This window comes from Oncorhynchus kisutch, linkage group LG5, assembly GCF_002021735.2.
Source record: "Oncorhynchus kisutch isolate 150728-3 linkage group LG5, Okis_V2, whole genome shotgun sequence".
NCBI lineage: Eukaryota > Metazoa > Chordata > Actinopteri > Salmoniformes > Salmonidae > Oncorhynchus > Oncorhynchus kisutch.
In genome coordinates this window covers 57,124,545-57,141,776 of record NC_034178.2, presented here as the reverse complement: position 1 = coordinate 57,141,776, position 17,232 = coordinate 57,124,545, and the positions used below count along the sequence as shown (strand labels likewise).

At 43.2% G+C, this 17,232-nt stretch overlaps 1 protein-coding gene across 2 annotated transcripts in view; it reads right to left on the bottom strand.

The window, feature by feature from the left end:
* LOC109891617 (pleckstrin homology domain-containing family A member 6) overlaps nt 1–17,232 on the bottom strand; it is a 255,848-nt gene that overhangs the window by 192,193 nt on the left and 46,423 nt on the right. For both annotated transcript variants that reach the window (XM_031825481.1, XM_031825484.1), the window contains exon 2: nt 1,128–1,239. The gene's annotated coding sequence lies outside the window, so the exon portion shown is untranslated. The remainder of the gene's footprint in view (nt 1–1,127; nt 1,240–17,232) is intronic.

Here is a 17,232-nt window from a genome sequence, read left to right as displayed (position 1 = left end):
CCAGTCCATTGGAAAGCTTTTTGCAAACAAGGTTTTTTTCTGTTTGGTTAAAACTGCAATATGTAACTTTTTTGAGCGACCAACTAAATTCACATAGAAATGTGAGTTTAGAACGGTCATTCTCATTGAAAGCAAGTCTAAGAAGCGTTAGATCTGTTCTATGTGCAATATTTCTATGCCCCCTGTTCTTCAGTTTCGTTTTTACGTCTTTTACTTCCAGTTTTGTACACCAGCTGCAAACAGCTGAAAATACAATATTTTGGGTTCTGGAAAATATATTTCACAGCTGTTTAGATGGTACAATGATTCTCTACACTATACTTCCTTGTTTTGTCACATACACTGAAATTAGGCAAACTATTAGAATTTTAGCAACCAGGAAATGGTGGAGCAATTTCTGCATAGTGCACATTTCAGTAAATTAATGCAAATATGTGTCCTTGCAGGAAATTAGGAATGAGGTTCTTGAATTTTCCAGGAACTGGAGAACAGTTTTTTTTACCTTAAACTGAGTTTTCTTGTATGTGTTGTGTATTGTTATGTGCTTTGCGTGTCTGCTATGTATGTCCTACGAAGCATAATGTGTCCTCTATGTAGTCAATTCATGTTTACATAAGGTTGTTGATCCCTTGGGAGATAAACCTGCCTCCATACATCAATCAGATTACTACCATCACCTACCATCTAGACATCTCATGTCTGCAATCACACCTACACACACACACCTACAGTTACACCCTCAACTCACACACACACACACACTCACACACAGCAAGTGTACCACCAATTACACTCACACACAAACTTTATGATGCACATTTTGTACACATCCATCCAAATCTAAATACAGTATATACACACGCATTCACATATAAGTTCACTAGTCACACCGTACAGGCATGGTTTCATTTCTCCCTTCACATGAGCAGCACTCTGACTGCACACGGTACACAGAACACACTTCACACGCACAACAGGCACGCACGCGCACACACACCCAAGATCAGAGAGCATGGCTACAGGGAAACAACAGAACGGAGGAAGAAATCCAGAGAGATGAAAAGAAAAATACCTCCCTTTTATCTGTCTCAGAGCAAAAGAGAATGAAGAGCATGTGCTGTCCATACCTTGCAGTTTCCTTTCTCTCTTTTCTGTCTGTATCCCTCCTTCTCTTTGTGTTCTCCTCAGTGAGTCTGAAGTCTTCCTCTTAGTAATCTCCTACAGCGTGGAGAGGCTTGGCTGGAAGGGGGCGGAGGAGAGAGAGAGAGAGAGAGTCAGTCAGTCTGCACAGAAGCCAGAGAATGGAAATCTGCAGGGCAGAGGAGAAACATGAAACCACCAGTGGTCCTGAAACAATGATCTCTCCTTCCCTCCCTCTCTTTTCCCTTTCCCTCCCTTTTACCCCCTTCGCTCGCTCGCTCCCATCTTCTCTCCCTTTTACCGCACTCTCTCTCTCTCCTCTATCAATTCAATTCAATTCAAGGGCTTTATTGGCATGGGAAACATGTGTTAACATTGCCAAAGCAAGTGAGGTAGACAACATACAAAGTGAATATATAAAGTGAAAAACAACAAAAATTAACAGTAAACATTACACATACAGAAGTTTCAAAACAGTAAAGACATTACAAATGTCATATTATATATATATACAGTGTTCTAACAATGTACAAATGGCTAAAGGACACAAGATAAAATAAATAAGCATAAATATGGGTTGTATTTACAATGGTGTTTGTTCTTCACTGGTTGCCCTTTTCTCGTGGCAACAGGTCACAAATCTTGCTGCTGTGATGGCACACTGTGGAATTTCACCCAGTAGATATGGGAGTTTTTCAAAATTGGATTTGTTGAGCAGTGAGCACATAGCCTGTCTTCTCTTGAGTGCCATGTCTGCCTACGGCGGCCTTTCTCAATAGCAAGGCTATGCTCACTGAGTCTGTACATAGTCAAGGCTTTCCTTAATTTTGGGTCAGTCACAGTGGTCAGGTATTCTGCCGCTGTGTACTCTCTGTGTAGGGCCAAATAGCATTCTAGTTTGCTCTGTTTTTTTGTTAATTCTTTCCAATGTGTTAAGTAGTTATCTTTTTGTTTTCTCATGATTTGGTTGGGTCTAATTGTGCTGCTGTCCTGGGGCTCTGTAGTGTGTGTTTGTGTTTGTGAACAGAGCCCCAGGACCAGCTTGCTTAGGGGACTCTTCTCCGGGTTCATCTCTCTGTAGGTGATGGCTTTGTTATGGAAGGTTTGTGAATCGCTTCCTTTTAGGTGGTTGTAGAATTTAACAGCTCTTTTCTGGATTTTGATAATTAGTGGGTATCGGCCTAATTCTGCTCTGCATGCATTATTTGGTGTTCTACGTTGTACACGGAGGATATTTTTGCAGAATTCTGCGTGCAGAGTCTCAATTTGGTGTTTGTCCCATTTTGTGAAGTCTTGGTTGGTGAGCGGACCCCAGACCTCACAACCATAAAGCGCAATGGGCTCTATGACTGATTCAAGTATTTTTAGCCAAATCCTAATTGGTATGTTGAAATGTATGTTTCTTTTGATGGCATAGAATGCCCTTCTTGCCTTGTCTCTCAGATCGTTCACAGCTTTGTGGAAGTTACCTGTGGTGCTGATGTTTAGGCCAAGGTATGTATAGTTTTTTGTGTGCTCTAGGGCAACAGTGTCTAGATGGAATTTGTATTTGTGGTCCTGGTGACTGGACCTTTTTTGGAACACCATTATTTTGGTCTTACTGAGATTTACTGTCAGGGCCCAGGTCTGACAGAATCTGTGCATAAGATCTAGGTGCTGCTGTAGGCCCTCCTTGGTTGGTGACAGAAGCACCAGATCATCAGCAAACAGCAGACATTTGACTTCGGATTCTAGCAGGGGGAGGCCGGGTGCTGCAGACTTTTCTAGTGCCCTCGCCAATTCGTTGATATATATGTTGAAGAGGGTGGGGCTTAAGCTGCATCCCTGTCTAACCCCACGACCCTGTGTGAAGAAATGTGTGTGTTTTTTGCCAATTTTAACCGCACACTTGTTGTTTGTGTACATGGATTTTATAATGTCGTATGTTTTACCCCCAACACCACTTTCCATCAGTTTGTATAGCAGACCCTCATGCCAGATTGAGTCGAAGGCTTTTTTGAAATCAACAAAGCATGAGAAGACTTTGCCTTTGTTTTGGTTTGTTTGATTGTCAATTAGGGTGTGCAGGGTGAATACGTGGTCTGTTGTACGGTAATTTGGTAAAAAGCCAATTTGACATTTGCTCAGTACATTGTTTTCATTGAGGAAATGTACGAGTCTGCTGTTAATAATAATGCAGAGGATTTTCCCAAGGTTACTGTTGACACATATTCCACGGTAGTTATTGGGGTCAAATTTGTCTCCACTTTTGTGGATTGGGGTGATCAGTCCTTGGTTCCAAATATTGGGGAAGATGCCAGAGCAGATCTCTCTCCCCTCTCTTCTCTCTCTTCCTCTCTATATCTCTCCCCTCTCCCTTTTACCTCTGTCTCTCTATTCCCCCTCATTCTACTCGTCCTTTTCCTCCATATCTTCATCTGATCATTTACTGGAACTCTCTCCTCTACCTTTCACTCTGCCCTTCTTTTCTCCCTCTTTTCTTTCTCTTCTTCTCTCCTCTCTTGCTCCTTTCCTTCTCATCCCTGTCTCCCCTACCTGCCTCTCTTCATCCTTGTCATGTCCTTCCATCTTCCTTATGCCTACACCTCACCCCCCCCTCCCTCCTTCCTTCCTTCCCTCCCTCCCTCCCTCCCTCCCTCCCTCTGGCTCCCCTTCCCTCATTTCAAACTGAACGCCTCACTTGGTTGTTTTTTCTTCCTACAGTTTGACCAATAACAATGTATAGACTTTAAAAGAGTTCTGCATTCTCCCTGGAGCCTGACAAAATATCACCACCACTGTAGGCTCAAATCAGACTTGATATTTCTCCACCAGAGTGTGTGTGTGTGTGTGTTGTATTCAGGGTTGTTAAACTGGAGGTGTTAAGGTGAGTCAGTGTTAGTCAGAGGAGGCTGATGCCAGACACGTGTGTTGAGGGCGCCCACAGGTAGAGAGAGAGAGAGAGTGAAAGAGAAAGAGGTTAATGGATCACAAATGTCTTGAGCTGTGTGCGTATTGGACTAGACTGCTCTTCTAAAGCAGTGTTTTCAATAAAAATCTAATCTGAATCCAGTTTCACTCCCAAGGAGTTGAGACAGTTTCACTCCCAAGGAGTTGAGACAGTTTCACTCCCAAGGAGTTGAGACAGTTTCACTCCCAAGGAGTTGAGACAGTTTCACTCCCAATGAGTTGAGACAGTTTCACTCCCAATGAGTTGAGACAGTTTCACTCCCAAGGAGTTGAGACAGTTTCACTCCCAAGGAGTTAATACAGTTTCACTCCCAAGGAGTTAATACCGTTTCACTCCCAAGGAGTTAATACAGTTTCACTCCCAAGGAGTTAAGACAGTTTCACTCCCAAGGTGTTAATACAGTTTCACTCCCAAGGAGTTAAGACAGTTTCACTCCCAAGGAGTTAATACAGTTTCACTCCCAAGGAGTTAATACAGTTTCACTCCCAAGGAGTTAATACAGTTTCACTCCCAAGGAGTTATATACAGTTTCACTCCCGAGGAGTTGAGACAGTTTCACTCCTGAGGAGTTGAGACAGTTTCACTCCCAAGGAGTTAAGACAGTTTCACTCCCGAGGAGTTAAGACAGTTTCACTCCCAAGGAGTTGAGACAGTTTCACTCCCAAGGAGTTGAGACAGTTTCACTCCCAAGGAGTTAAGACAGTTTCACTCCCGATGAGTTGAGACAGTTTCACTCCCGAGGAGTTAAGACAGTTTCACTCCCGATGAGTTGAGACAGTTTCACTCCCGAGGAGTTGAGACAGTTTCACTCCTGAGGAGTTGAGACAGTTTCACTCCCGAGGAGTTGAGACAGTTTCACTCCCGAGGAGTTGAGACAGTTTCACTCCCGAGGAGTTGAGACAGTTTCACTCCCGAGGAGTTGAGACAGTTTCACTCCCGAGGAGTTGAGACAGTTTCACTCCCGAGGAGTTGAGACAGTTTCACTCCCGAGGAGTTAAGACAGTTTCATTCCCGAGGAGTTGAGACAGTTTCACTCCCGAGGAGTTAAGACAGTTTCATTCCCGGGGAGTTGAGACAGTTTCACTCCCGGGGAGATGAGACAGTTTCACTCCCGGGGAGAGGAGACAGTTTCTCAAGATGTGTTTTAGAACACAACCACACACTTACATATATACACATATATACACATTCACACAGACATGCAGTGTACACAATGTCATTAAAGAGAAATATCAGTCATACAGTTAATTCATTAGAGAACATTTTGTTCTCACGTCACAGTTGTTTTTCACTACATGATACTGTAGCTACAGTATGTTGCGGGTTGTGTGTGTGCTTGAGCGTTCACTCAGAAACTCCTCTATGTGTGTGTCTACTGACTCCACTCACTGACGGCCACAAGCCAAATTGACAACTACACAATAACAAATCTACTACAGATAGCTATGTAGTTTTATGTATGTAGTTATAACCTAGATATAAACTCTACTGTAGTTTATGTATGTAGTTATAAACTAGACATAAACTCTGCTGTAGTTCTATGTATGTAGTTATAATCTAGATATAAACTCTGCAGTAGTTCTATGTATGTAGTTATAATCTAGATATAAACTCTGCAGTAGTTCTATGTATGTAGTTATAATCTAGATATAAACTCTGCAGTAGTTCTATGTATGTAGTTATAATCTAGATATAATCTCTGCTGTAGTTCTATGTATGTAGTTATAATCTAGATATCATCTCTGCTGTAGTTCTATGTATGTAGTTATAATCTAGATATAATCTCTGCTGTAGTTCTATGTATGTAGTTATAATCTAGATATAAACTCTGCAGTAGTTCTATGTATGTAGTTATAATCTAGATATAATCTCTGCTGTAGTTCTATGTATGTAGTTATAATCTAGATATAATCTCTGCTGTAGTTCTATGTATGTCGTTATAATCTAGATATAAACTCTGCAGTAGTTCTATGTATGTAGTTATAATCTAGATATAATCTCTGCTGTAGTTCTATGTATGTAGTTATAATCTAGATATAAACTCTGCTGTAGTTCTATGTATGTAGTTATAATCTAGATATAATCTCTGCTGTAGTTCTATGTATGTAGTTATAATCTAGATATCATCTATGCTGTAGTTCTATGTATGTAGTTATAATCTAGATATAATCTCTGCTGTAGTTCTATGTATGTAGTTATAATCTAGATATAAACTCTGCTGTAGTTCTATGTATGTAGATATAATCTAGATATAATCTCTGCTGTAGTTCTATGTATGTAGTTATAATCTAGATATAAACTCTGCTGTAGTTCTATGTATGTAGTTATAATCTAGATATAATCTCTGCTGTAGTTCTATGTATGTAGTTATAATCTAGATATAAACTCTGCAGTAGTTCTATGTATGTAGTTATAATCTAGATATAATCTCTGCTGTAGTTCTATGTATGTAGTTATAATCTAGATATAATCTCTGCTGTAGTTCTATGTATGTCGTTATAATCTAGATATAAACTCTGCAGTAGTTCTATGTATGTAGTTATAATCTAGATATAATCTCTGCTGTAGTTCTATGTATGTAGTTATAATCTAGATATAAACTCTGCTGTAGTTCTATGTATGTAGTTATAATCTAGATATAATCTCTGCTGTAGTTCTATGTATGTAGTTATAATCTAGATATCATCTATGCTGTAGTTCTATGTATGTAGTTATAATCTAGATATAATCTCTGCTGTAGTTCTATGTATGTAGTTATAATCTAGATATAAACTCTGCTGTAGTTCTATGTATGTAGATATAATCTAGATATAATCTCTGCTGTAGTTCTATGTATGTAGTTATAATCTAGATATAATCTCTGCTGTAGTTCTATGTATGTAGTTATAATCTAGATATAATATCTGATGTAGTTCTATGTATGTAGTTATAACCTAGATATAATCTCTGCTGTAGTTCTATGTATGTAGTTATAATCTAGATATAATCTCTGCTGTAGTTCTATGTATGTAGTTATAATCTAGATATAATCTCTGCTGTAGTTCTATGTATGTAGTTATAACCTAGATATAATCTCTGCTGTAGTTCTATGTATGTAGTTATAATCTAGATATCATCTCTGCTGTAGTTCTATGTATGTAGTTATAACCTAGATATAATCTCTGCTGTAGTTCTATGTATGTAGTTATAACCTTAGATATAAACTGATGCTGTATAGGCTTATGTTCCTGTTTCTAAGAAACATTCCAAGTTGATAGATGCAACACAATTACATCACTCACATTGCACAGCTATACAACACCATAACAGCGTGATCAACCCCTTTCTCCGGCCTGCAGGCCAGTGAACCTGAGAGGCTAATAGGTCAAGGGTGAAGTGATGACAGACTCTTTAATGAAAACATACTGCAGCCTGGAAAACAGGAGCTAGAACCCACACACACACACATCACATGCATGCAATCGTACAGACACACTCACGTACTCACACGCACACACACACACAAATAGCATTTCTGTTGAGATAATTCAGATTATTTCAGAGTCAGAAAGTTAATATAGATGTAGAAGTTGGAATCTGAGCTACATATAAATGCTGGTCAGTGTAGTAGTCAGTGTTTCATTACTAGGAACTCCTGCTATAATAGTGTAAACCCATACACCATCACAGCTGGATGCACGGTGTAGAACACTAAGTCTTACACCAGTAGTTTACAGTCACACACTTGCACGCACACACCTACACCTTCACATGTTCACATGCAGAAGCCCTGAAGTCAATAAACTTAGCATGAACTTTGTTCTGAACAGGCCTATTGTTCTAGTTCTCTCCCTTTCTCCCTCACTCTCTCTCTCTCCCCTCGCTCTCTCTCTCTCTCTTTGTTATTTCCACTCTCCACCCCCCTCTCTTGAAGGTGTGTCAGCAAAATTGCTGCCATAGTCTTCCCCTCCTCTCCTCCACCTCCCACTCTCCTCTCTACCTGGCTGTGGTAGACTGTAGCGAGAGTATAAAGGCTCCATTCTTCACTCTTCAGATGGGGGCTAAACCACGATCACTGACACCGACACCTGGTTTGTCTCAATAGTCTATGGTGGCTTACTATCCGTGTCCTCTCCTGGTCTGATAGAATTGAACAGGTTCAATAACAAATCTCCAGCCTCATTGATTTTACCTATAAAAACTATTTTGAGGAGTGTATAGTATGTGTGTGTGAAGAGGAGAGACACGTGGGGATGTGTAGAGATTATGAACCACCCAGTACAGACATAAACACACAGACACTTTACATACACACTGACAGCTGACACATATGCTACATATTATATCATTAACCATACACTCTTAGAAAAAAGGTGCTATATAGAATCTAAAATGATTATTTGACTGAACCCTTTGAAGAAGCCTTTTTTGTTCCAGGTAGAACTGTTTTGAGTTCCATGTAGAACATTTTACACAGAGGGTTCTACATGGAACCCAAAAGAGCTCTACCCCCAAACCAAAAAGGGTTCTACCTAGAACCAAAAAGGATTCTCCTGTGGGGACAGCCATTTTTCTAAGAGGGTATTCTGCATAGATGATTTGATGTTCTGGCCTTGGGCATAGGCACGGGACATACATCACATCGAACATGGGGAAGGTTTTCAAAAAACACACACATACTGCTTTCTAGGCAATGACAAACACACATGTCCTTGTAAAAAAATATATTTTGGTGAAAGAGGGAGGAACAGGATACCCTGCACCCACATTACACAACAGACCACAATAACCAAAACTTGGTAATTAACTACAATGACCATAATCCATTACATGCCTATTACATGCCAGACACTGTCGTGGGACAGACACGAAGAGAACGCACGATTGAGAGAGATAGAGAGCAGTTGCTTTGTGAGATATCTCTACCTGAAAATACACGTTCTTAGTGACTGACAGCTCAACAGTCATAAAATAATGCCTTATTTACTTTGAAGTGTGAGGACAGACGCTGGGAGACGAGAAGCAAGTACAGGGAGTGAACATTTAATGAAACGTCTGGCCATTTAGGGAAACATAACAACAATAATGCTGACACGGGGATGAAACTGAGGAATAGACAGATATAGGGGAGGCAATCAAAAATGTGATGGAGTACAGGTGAGTCCAATGACGCGCTGATGGGCGTAACAATGGTGACAGGTGGGTGTAATGATGGGCAGCCTGGCGCCCTCGAGTGCCGGGGGGGGGGGTGGAAGCAGGCATGACAGTGCCCCCCCCCCAGCCAGCTGAAGCGTGGGAGCGGGATGAGCTCGATGAGGCCTTGGAGCCCAACCATCCGGCTGAGGCATGACGTGGGATAGGAGCCTGCCGAGGCAACAGAGGCAAGGAAACCTCTCGAGCCAGCTAAGGCGTGGAAACCTGACAAGCCAGCTGAGGCGTGGAAACCTGACAAGCCAGCTAAGGCGCGGAAACCTGACAAGCCAGCTGAGGCGTGGAAACCTGACAAGCCAGCTAAGGCATGGAAACCTGACAAGCCAGCTAAGGCGTGGAAACCTGACAAGCCAGCTAAGGCGTGGAAACCTGACAAGCCAGCTGAGGCGTGGAAACCTGACAAGCCAGCTAAGGCGTGGAAACCTGACAAGCCAGCTGAGGCGTCCCCGGTTCCTTCAGCCGCGGCACCCGGACCCAACATCACCAATCAACATTTTTTTATAAATACTCCCTGATTCTTCCAATATGGTGTCAGCATTCTGTGAGGACAGACGCTGGGAGACGAGAAGCAAGTACAGGGAGTGAACATGTAATGAATAACGGACAGCATCCTATTTCACCTTTATTTAACCAGGTAGGCTAGTTGAGAACAAGTTCTCATTTACAACTGCGACCTGGCCATGATAAAGCAAAGCAAAGCAGTGCAACAAAAACAACAACACAGAGTTACACATAGGATAAACAAATGTACAGTCAATAACACAATAGAAAAATCTATTTACAAGTGTGTGCAAATGTAGTAAGATTAGGGAGGTAAGGCAATAAATAGGCCATAGAGGTGAAATAATTACAATTTAGCATTAACACTGGAATAATACATGTGCAGATGATGATGTGCAAGTAGAGATAATGGAACAGGAACAGGATACCCTGCACCCACACTACACAACAGACCACAATAACCAAAACTTGGTAATTAACTACAATGACCATAATCCATTACATGCCTATTACATGCCAATTTGTCTGGTCGGTGTGGGACAGACACGAAGAGAACGCACGATTGAGAGAGATAGAGAGCAGTTGCTTTGTGAGATATCTCTACCTGAAAATACACGTTCTTAGTGACTGACAGCTCAACAGTCATAAAATAATGCCTTATTTACTTTGAAGTGTGAGGACAGACGCTGGGAGACGAGAAGCAAGTACAGGGAGTGAACATTTAATGAAACGTCTGGCCAATTAGGGAAACATAACAACAATAATGCTGACACGGGGATGAAACTGAGGAATAGACAGATATAGGGGAGGCAATCAAAAATGTGATGGAGTACAGGTGAGTCCAATGAAGCGCTGATGGGCGTAACAATGGTGACAGGTGGGTGTAATGATGGGCAGCCTGGCGCCCTCGAGTGCCGGGGGGGGGGGGGTGGAAGCAGGCAATACAGTACCCCCCCCCCCCCCCCCTCCCCCAGCCAGCTGAAGCGTGGGAGCGGGATGAGCTCGATGAGGCCTTGGAGCCCAACAAGCCGGCTGAGGCATGACGTGGGATAGGAGCCTGCCGAGGCAACAGAGGCAAGGAAACCTCTCGAGCCAGCTAAGGCGTGGAAACCTGACAAGCCAGCTGAGGCGTGGAAACCTGACAAGCCAGCTAAGGCGTGGAAACCTGACAAGCCAGCTAAGGCGTGGAAACCTGACAAGCCAGCTAAGGCGCGGAAACCTGACAAGCCAGCTGAGGCGTGGAAACCTGACAAGCCAGCTAAGGCGCGGAAACCTGACAAGCCAGCTGAGGCGTGGAAACCTGACAAGCCAGCTGAGGCGTGTAAACCTGACAAGCCAGCTAAGGCGTGGAAACCTGACAAGACAGCTGAGGCGTGGAAACCTGACAAGCCAGCTGAGGCGTGGAAACCTGACAAGCCAGCTGAGGCGTGGAAACCTGACAAGCCAGCTGAGGCGTGGAAACCTGACAAGCCAGCTGAGGCGTGGAAACCTGACAAGCCAGCTAAGGCGTGGAAACCTGACAAGCCAGCTGAGGCGTGGAAACCTGACAAGCCAGCTAAGGCGTGGAAACCTGACAAGCCAGCTGAGGCGTCCCCGGTTCCTTCAGCCGCGGCACCCGGACCCAACATCACCAATCAAAATGTTTTAATAAATACTCCCTGATGCTTCCAATATGGTGTCAGCATTCTGTGAGGACAGACGCTGGGAGACGAGAAGCAAGTACAGGGAGTGAACATGTAATGAATAACGGACAGCATCCTATTTCACCTTTATTTAACCAGGTAGGCTAGTTGAGAACAAGTTCTCATTTACAACTGCGACCTGGCCAAGATAAAGCAAAGCAGTGCAACAAAAACAACAACACAGAGTTACACATGGGATAAACAAATGTACAGTCAATAACACAATAGAAAAATCTATGTACAAGTGTGTGCAAATGTAGTAAGATTAGGGAGGTAAGGCAATAAATAGGCCATAGAGGTGAAATAATTACAATTTAGCATTAACACTGGAATAATACATGTGCAGATGATGATGTGCAAGTAGAGATAATGAGGTGCAAAAGAGCAAAAATAAATAAAAAATAACAATATGAGGATGAGGTAGATAGGTGTGCTATTTACAGATGGGCTGTGTACAGGTACAGTGATCGGTAAGCTGCTCTGACAGCTGATATTTACAGTTAGAGAGGGAGATATAAGTCTCCAGTTTCAGTGATTTTTGTCATTCTTTCCATTCATTGGCAGCAGAGAACTGGGAGGAAAGGCGGCCAAAGGCTGGGCTTTACCTAGCAAAGACTTATAGATGACCTGGAGCCAGTAGGTTTGGGAATGGATATGTTGTGAGGGCCAGCCAACAAGAGCATACAGGTCACAGTGGTGGGTAGTATATGGGGCTTTGGTGACACAACGGATGGCACTGTGATAGACTACATCCAATTAGCTGAGTACAGTGTTGGAGACAATTTTGTAAATGACATCTCCAAAGTCAAGGATCGGTAGGAAAGTCAGTTTTACAAGGGTATGTTTGGCAGCATGAGTGAAGGAGGCTTTGTTGAGAAATAGGAAGCTGATTCTAGATTTAATTTAGGATTGGAGATGCTTAATGTGAGCCTGGAAGGAGAGTTTACAGTCTAACCAGACACATAGGTATCTGTAGTTGTCCACATATTCTAAGTCAGAACCGTCCAGAGTAGTGATGCTAGTAGGGCGGGCGGGTGTGAGCAGCTATCGGTTGAAGAGCATGCATTTAGTTTTACTAGCATTTAAAAGCTGCTGGAGGCCACCCACGGAAGGAAGTGTTGTATGGCATTGAAGCTCGTTTGGAGCCAGATGTATACAGAATGGTGTCGTCTGCGTAGAGGTGGATCAGAGAATCACCCGCAGCAAGAGCGACATCATTGATATATACAGAGCAACGTGTCAGCCCGAGAATTGAACCCTGTGGCACCCCAATAGAAACTGCCAGAGGCCCAGACAACAGGCCCCCCGATTTGACACACTGAACTCTATCTGAGAAGTAGTTGGTGAACCAGACGAGGCAGTCATTGAGAAACCAAGGCTGTTGAGTCTGCCGATAAGAACGCTGTGATTGACAGAGTTGAAAGCCTTGGCCAGGTCGATGAAGACGGCTGCACAGTACTGTCTTTTATCGATGGCATTTTTGAAATCGTTTAGGACCTTGAGCATGGCTGAGGTGCTCCCATGACCAGCTCGGAAACCAGATTGCATAGTGGAGAAGGTACGGTAGGATTCGAAATGGTCGATGATCTGTTTGTTAACTTGTCTTTCGAAGATTTTAGAAAGTTAGGGCAGGATGGATATAGGTCTGTAACAATTTGGGTCTAGAGTGTCTCCCCCTTTGAAGAGGGGGATGACTGCGGCAGCTTTCCAATCTTTGGGGATCTCAGACGATACGAAAGAGAGGTTGAACAGGCTAGTAATTGGGGTTGCAACAATTTCGTCGGAACATTTTAGAAAGAGAGGGTCCAGATTGTCTAGCCCAGCTGCTTTGTAGGGATCCAGATTTTGCAGCTCTTTCAGCATATCACCTGTCTGGATTTGTGTAAAGATAACGACAATAATGCTGACACAGGGAGGAAACTATGGAATAGACAGATATAGGGAAGGAAATCAAAAACGCTATGGAGTACAGATGAGTCTAATGAAGCGTTGATGCGCATAACGATGGTGACAGGTGTGGGGGAGCGGGAGCAGGCGTGACATGAAGAACTACTAAAATAGTGATTTTGTTAGACAGCATACGCAGTAGCTCTATAGAGATGAGATGAGATTACTTGGAATTAAATAATAAAGTAATGAAATAAAACAAATGTAATATACACAGCAACAAATGGCTAATGAGTTCTAAGTAGTAATGGAGAGTCACTACCATCATGGGACTGTTTTTTACTGTGTTGTTACAGCATTCAACCCACATAATGCATAGTGCATTTGATTCAATGTTTAAAAACATCATCAAAACTGAAAACTGCAATTATTTTTTAATAATCAAACCAAAACCGAACCGACCTCAAAAAGCACTAATCGCTCAGCACTAAATACTTCTATTGTAATACTTTGACTGCAATACTACTACTGCTATACTACTACTGTAATACTACTACTGCTATACTACTACTGTTGTAATGCTACTACTGTAATACTAATGTAAAACCACTACTAAAATACTGCTACTCTACAAATATTACTGTAATACTACTGTAATACTTCTGTTGTAATATAAACTACTGTAATACTACTACTGTAATACTCGTGTTGCAATACTACTACTGCTATACTACTACTGTAATACTACTACTGCTATACTACTACTGTTGTAATACTACTACTTCAATACTAGTGTTGCTTCTACTGTAACACTACTGCTGTAAAACTACTACTGTAATACTACTACAATACTATTACTGTAATTCTACTGTAATACTACTACTACTGTACTACTACTATGCATTGTAATATGAACTCATAGACTGAGGGAGATGGAAATTTAAATGGTCATCCTGGTTCAAAGTCTACAGCCTTTCTGAAAACATACTTTAGCAAAGGCTTTTTATGCAATACTTTGGTGTGTGTTTGCCAAAAGTGCCAAAGAGGGATGTGTATAAATCTACATATTAATGAGCAGGGTGTAGTTGCCAAACAACAGTCATCACCTTGGAGAGCCCACACCCACTGATCGGCACTGGATTGGCACTACCCTGGCCAGAACTCATGTGTGTGTGTGTGTGTGTGTGTGTGTGTGTGTGTGTGTGTGTGTGTGTGTGTGTGTGTGTGTGTGTGTGTGTGTGTGTGTGTGTGTGTGTGTGTGTGTGTGTGTGTGTGTGTGTGTGTGTGTGTGTGTGTGTGTGTGTGTGCACTCATGCAAATGTCTATCTCTCCATCCCCACCTCTCTCTCCATCTTACCAGAGAAACCTTCTCTATGAGACCAGGGACATTACTAAATGAGGCCAGAGCAGTGTGATGTGTCTCTATGGAGCTGATTGACATTTACAGTACATAGATGGACAGACATGGCCTCAAACACTGGGAAAGGCTGAATCTGCCTCCTTTCCTCTCAGCCTTTCCCACGACACTAACGGAGGATGGACTGGATACAACTGGATAAAAAAGCAGACAGAAAGAGAGGGAGGGAAACAGAGAGAGAAAGAGAGAGGGAAAAGGGAGGGAGAGATGAATACAGAGAGATGGCAAGAGAGAGAGAGAGGAGGAAAATAGAGAGTATTTAGCTTGGCAGAACAGAGGTTGAGACAGGACAGGGAAGTCATCTGGCAGTGATGCTGTGTTGACCCCCTACGACCCAGCACTGAAAGGTCTTCTGGGAAGATGTTTGGAAGCACCATCGTGTCCTGAGAGACACGCTGCCAACAGTTATCATCCTATTAATAGCTCTGTCACTCTCTCTTTCTCTCTCTCTCTCCCTCCCTCTATGTCCCTCTCTACTTATTCTCCTTCTCTCTCTCTCTCTCTCTCGCTCTCCCTTTATCTTTCCATGTATCTCGGTATGACGTTTGATCCCTCTCTCCTTTTTCCTCTATCCTCTATTCCTATTTTCTGCTCTCCCTCTCTTTCTCCCTCTCTTAGCCTCACTGTGGGCCGTAGGGGAATGAGAGATGTCATGACTGATCAACCCCTCCCTCAAAAAACTAGACTTACCACTAACCCTCTCCCCTTCGAGACCTACACAGCACTGCAATATCTTTTTTCAAGACTCCCAAATGCACACACAGCCACAGGCCTCTCATTTTTTTGTCATGACTAAAACTTTAATTATTTGCTCTCATTAGAGTCAAAGGGTTAGCATTAGCAGGCCAGATTAGCATCCAGTCAGAAGGCTCCCTCCCAGTCAGCTAGCCCATTAGTCCCCGCCATGGCAGCTCCTCTGAGGCGATTACTGCACCAGGCACGCAATCACAGTAAGCCAGCAGAGGAGAGAGAGGAGAAGGAGGGGGTGATGGAGAAGGGGAGAGAGAGAGAGAAAGAGAGAGATTGGGATAAATAGATGAAATAAGGGTATGGTTCCACTTCTCTTCCTCTGGGCCCAGTGAATGTCACTGTCAGACTGTCAGAGAGCTCCCGCTAAGGCTGCTGACTGACTGGCCCCAAACTTTACACACATGTTATTACATAGACATTACATCGGTTTGATGTCACTCTCTGCCTAGTAACAAGCAGAGGAGAGGGAACTGGAGGAAAGGAAGATAGAAGGGACTGAGTGGGTGTGGAGGTGGAGGAGAGGATTCAGGGAGGATGAGAGAAAAGGGGAGATGACTAAATGTTGCTGTTTTTCTCTCCCTTCGCTCTATCTTCCCCATGTTTGTCTCTCCTCTCCTCCACTATTAATCAAGCCTCAGTAAGCTGGATGTCACCGCTTCACTCCCTGAAAGGCTGTCTGTCACCACAGGGATGAGCAAACAGACGTGTGTGTGCGTGTGTCTGTGTGTGTGTGTGCACCTGACTGAGTGTGCATGTGAAGGGGCAAAGGACGGATTAGTTTCGAAGAAGAGATTCAGTTACGTTCATTACTGGACGTATTACTGAAAACATACACATATATACAGCTTCCTTCACTGGTGAATTAATAAACATTCAGTTTAAAATGCATGAAAGACTGATTGCTGTATCTCAAACTAAAGCGAGCCAATAGATTTCACTCACAGCAGATGTGTCAGATGACACAGTGTTATAGTGTGGGTAAAGAGAGAGGCGGGAACAGGATACCCTCCACCCACAACACATAACAGACCACCATAACCAAACTCACACCGCATAGTAGAGAAGTCAACGGACCAGAGTTCAGAGTGAAGGGGGACGCGCTCTGCTCCATAACAAGGCCAGGGACACGTACACACACACATGCAGGAACACACACACTCACACACCCTGATTACATAAGCCCCCCTGCTGAGTGGAGACGCAGGATCAACAGGGAAGAGACCTGGTTCACAAAATGTGGTCAAGGATAGAACACAGTAGCATCACATTTCACAACCCATTGCATTCAAACAGTAAGTGTGTGTGTTATCAGTGTGTGTGTGTTTGTGTGTGTGTGTGTGTGTGTGTGTGTGTGTGTGTGTGTGTGTGTGTGTGTGTGTGTGTGTGTGTGTGTGTGTCTGTGTGTGTGTGTGTGATATGTGTGTGATATGGGTGTGTGTGTGTGTGTGTGTCTGTGTGTGTGTGATATGGGTGTGTGTGGTCGGTGTGTGTGTCTGTGTGTGTGATATGGGTGTGTGTGTGTCTGTGTGTGTGATCGGTGTGTGTGATATGGGTGTGTGTGGTCGGTGTGTGTGATATGGGTGTGTGTGGTCGGTGTGTGTGATATGGGTGTGTGTGGTCGGTGTGTGTGATATGGGTGTGTGTGGTCGGTGTGTGTGATATGGGTGTGTGTGGTCGGTGTGTGTGATATGGGTGTGTGTGGTCGGTGTGTGTGA